The following is a 4795-nucleotide window of genomic DNA, read 5'->3' as shown; positions in this document are numbered from 1 at the left end:
TTTATGATGAGTTCCTTTCATACAAGTTTGGCTTGCAGTTCCGCAAAATGTGGTTTTATTTTTATTTTATTTATTGATTTTTATTTATTTATTTGCACATGATAAGCTTTAGGTAACATACATACTGTATGTTTACATATAGTCCACAAGTGATTTCATATTGTCTTGTAGGAAACATAAATATATAGGCCTAACTATAAATGCCAGAATTACAAATAAAGATATTTTGAAAAATCTTGGTAACCACAAAGTTGATGGTAGCCATTGACTTCCATAGTATGGGGGAAAAACATATGTAATGTAACATTAAACAGAGAAAAACAGAAAGAGTGTAACTAGGAATTTATATACTTTTTTTAGCTAGAAACTCCAAGCTAAATTACACACAATAAGAAAAGAAGAAATATTGTCACGGATCTGCAAGAGAGAGGACCCAGATGCAGAATGAGTAGTGATGGTGTACACGGGGCACAACAAGGAGAGTGAGGTGTGAAACACGGTGCAAACAGATGACACAATGACAGGCAGGGAGGGTGACCACTGAAACCAGTCCTGGGTGACAAAATAACTTGAGGGCTGCAGGAGAAGAGGGAGCTCCAAGCGGGATAATGGCGAGGAAGAGGAGGAAACCAGAAGCTTGATTTACAGTATGTACAGCAGATGTACAGTAGCACCAGTCTTGTTTCTAGGCGGAGGCTCACACTTAAGTGTATCAGACAGATACACCAGCCTTGCTGCCAGGCAGTGAGAGGAAACCTCAGGATACAGGGCGGGGCAGGAGTGAACACAAGACAATGAACAAGACAAGATGCAAGGTAACAAGGCATGGCGCAGGAGAAAATAATAAATGAAACAAAAGGCTACAGAAACAAAACGAATGAAAAATAAAACTAGGAATCAAAATAAATAAAATTAAACAAAAGAACAAAACTTGTAGGGAATATTGATATCTGATTCTTGAATGAATAAATTATTTTGAGCTGGTTCTCAGGAAAGTAACCAGTTAAATGGATTCACAAAATGGAACTTCAATTTTTTTTTTTTACAACACAAGGCAGGGAACAAATTAATTGAACTTTAGTTCCGAGTTGGTTAAGGAAGATGCACAGGTGAAGTAGCACATCTGACTCAAAAATAACCAAATGAGCCGGTTCAACAAATTGTCGAATTTTGCCAAGGATTTCTGAGGAGTCTTATATTTGATTTGACAATACTATGCAAGCCTGAGGCACATACTGAGCACATACTATTATTAAATAACATTTGATTAAAACCTGCAAGAAACATTCTGTTGAGAGATGGAAATACATTTTACTAGTTTATTGTGCATGCAGACTGATTTATTCTTTCTATATACTTTAGTTTAGACATGTAGGCCAGAACGTATCTGTGTTTGCATCAAACTGAACTGGGAACTGGATGCACTACTAGAGATGAAAATGAGTAGAAATTGGAAAAGGAAAAAAAAGGGGATGCATAAGGGCAATAACTAACTAGAAGACTAGAGGAAAAAAAACAACAACAACAAAGGATACACTTGAACAACATCAAATACACAACTAGAACAAGAATATTGTTTAAGTGCACACACATGCAAATACTGTACATGAGAGCAAGGAGCACAATACATAGGGAGCAGAGGATCAGGTGAACACAGTCAGCCAAGTGAGGATTAAACTAGGGGGCATGGTAACAGGAAACAAGGAGGCAAGACAAGAGGAACACAAAGACTCTCCCAGTTGTGCTCAAGCACAAGACAATGAAAGAAACATTAAACAGTGACAAGACTGTCAGGGCCGGATCCTGACATATGTCCTTGAAAAACAGCTTACAAGGCAGCATTGTTTTAGAGAACTTAAGCTATTTAACTTTTCTCATTTAACCTTTTCTCATGTGACTGAATATAAAGAAAGTTAATGGTGACTTTGAGGAGGAAGGCAGTAAGATACCTTTGAATATCAGAAAGATATGATTTTTTAAAAAATGTTTATGTGTGACACATTGCAGAATGTACATTAATTTGGTGAGCCCTCCTCCCATGCCAGAAACACCAGTTTGAATACTGCTCAGAGTGAATGTAGCAAGTAACCGGAGGGGTTACACAAGCATTCAGAAGATCCCAGAAAACAGTGGGAAATTTAACTGCTTAGGCCAAACAAGGGATTAATGAACAACCATTACATAACATAAAACAGTAATGGATCAAGGTTATGAGACGCAGTATTAAGAATCCAGTGTATATGTAACATTTTTGAACTGTTCATTTGTATAAACTCAATATTTTGTCTTTTGGACTATATGTAAACATCTGTTTTGTGCAATAACTTAATTGCTTATTCTGGGCAGTACAAAATGCAGTTTTTGTATTCACTCTTGCTTTTTTTTAAATTATTAATATTTTCCTGATTCTGCAAGGTGAATGTATACTCATTAACTGTTCTGTAGCTATAAAGCCACAGGAGACCCAAGAAAACAATGCAAACTACTACATGGCAAAAAAAACCTGTATTTTAACAATGACAATGGAATAAGAACTGTTCAAAAGAATGCTTTGGAAGTTAATTGTTTTTTTCAAACACAGATTTTAAAAGAAAGACAATGAGTTCAGCATCAAGGCAAAAGAAGAAAAAGAAGTAAGTGGTTTTCACTGAATGTTTTATGTTTAAGACAATTTAATATCTGATTAAAAGCGAACTGTTAGTAAAGTATTTAGGAGTTTATGAAAAAAGTCAGTAATAAGGCTAATATGTTTTACAAATAATCCCAAGCATACTAACACTTGTTTTGTGCATTTTGTTATAAACTTTACTTTGTTTAATGTAGAAATAAATTTGGTGCTACATCTCCACCATTTATTGATTACTTGAAGGAAATTTTGAGAAGGTACCCAGATGGGGGACAAATATTGAAGGTAGGTAAAAAAAAGACAAAAAAACCCCTTTACATATTACACGAATAATTGACCGTTTGCAAAGAACTTGATTGACAGGCGATTTGACCAATCATAACGCTGAATCCACCATCTTGTCCGGCACAAATCAGACAGGAGAGTAGGTTAACTTTGGTGGACTTAAACTTTAAAAATGTTGTGTATTGACATATTCCGCGGTTGAAATAAAATAGGATCTGATGTTCATTCATGTTTAATTCATGCTTTATATAAATATGAAAAGACGATTGGTTCATGTGCTGCTTGAACTGAGACTAGGGTTGCCAACTTCAGAAAAGAAAAAATTAGGGACAATCGTGGTTTTTCATAGAAAAATAAGGGACAGAATAAGGGACACACACACAGGCCTATTTTATATATATATATATATATATAATATCTTTTGGATAATGTTTTAATGGAGTCTCTTATCTCATCAAGGCTGTATTTATTTGATCAAAAATACAGAAAAAAAACACTAATATTGTTAAATATTATTGCAATTTCTAACATTGGTTTACTAACTTACTACACTTTAAAATATAATTTATTTCTGTGACACAGCACTGAATTTTTAGCATCATTACTCCAGTCCTCATGTGTCACATGATCCTTTAGAAATCATTATTATGCTGATTTATTATCAGTGTTGAAACCTGTGCTGCTTAATATTTTTTGGAACTTATGTTCCATAAATAAAATAAAAAGTGAAAAAGAACAGAATTCATTCAAAACGGAAATATTTTCTAACAATATCAGTTTTTATCCATTTAACACATCCTTGCTGAATAAAATTATTCTAAAAGTTTCTTTAAAAAAAAAGAAAAAAGTAAAAAAATTAATTTACTGACCCCAAACTTTTGATTAGTAGTGTATATTTAACAAAAACATTTTTTGTCCCTTTTAGACTTGCACTCTATTCATTTGCTGCTTGTTTTCTTTTTTAAAAAAAACAAACCAAAAAAAAAGTCTCAGGTTACTTATGTAACCATGGTTCCCTGAGTAGGGAACGAGACACTGCGTCCTCTAGGGGTCGTTATCGGGAACGGTATACCCACGCCACCATGCTGAGGGGAGTGCAAGCCAGAACCATGGCGAGCACTAAGTACCAACTCTACCATATTGCTATGGGAGTGGCCCCTGGGATGTTGACGGCTGTCAGTGACGTTATTCCCTATGGCCAAAGGCCTAGGCTACATACCCCGAGGTCAATAATGCGTAGCCCTTACCATACAGGTTTTCAGAAAAGTGGGCAAAGCATAACGTGCACACTTACCAGCTATGTGGATTTTAGAAAGTGTACAAAGACTTTACGTGCACACTTACCATAACATGGATTTAAAAATACCGTTCTAAGGGGTTCTCGTGGCACTCTGAAAGAGCAGCCCATAGATGGAAATGGCGCATCCCAAAACGCTATGTTTGAGAAGTCATCAAGTCAATTTACGGCTATAATGCTGGAGTGGCTAGCACACCCAGTTCTCAATCGAGAAGGGGGCTCGACCTGCAGCATGTTCCAAAGCTGGAACAGCTAGCAATAATTTACTTAGCTGTGGGAGCAACACACCTAGTTCTCAGTCGAGAAGGGGGCTCGACCTACAGCATGTTTCAATGCTGGAACGGCTAGCAGTAGTTTACCTTGGCTGAGGGAGCACAAACCCAGCTCTCAACGAGAGGGGGCTCGACCTACAGTGTGATTGTAAAATCAGAAGGGTAAGCGTACTGCAAGCTAGCCAAACACTCACCGCATCAGGGAGGTAGAGGAAGGGCCTAAATCGCCTGATGCAGCTGGTTCCAGGTGCTCTGGAGAAACAGAGAACTCAAACTCCTCATGTGAGAGGAGAACTCCGAATTCAGAGGAATAGC

The sequence above is a fragment of the Sinocyclocheilus grahami genome, unplaced genomic scaffold (assembly GCF_001515645.1).
Source record: "Sinocyclocheilus grahami isolate Dianchi unplaced genomic scaffold, SAMN03320097.WGS_v1.1 scaffold383.1, whole genome shotgun sequence".
Classification (NCBI taxonomy): Eukaryota; Metazoa; Chordata; class Actinopteri; order Cypriniformes; family Cyprinidae; genus Sinocyclocheilus; species Sinocyclocheilus grahami.
Note: the sequence above shows the minus strand (reverse complement) of the source record.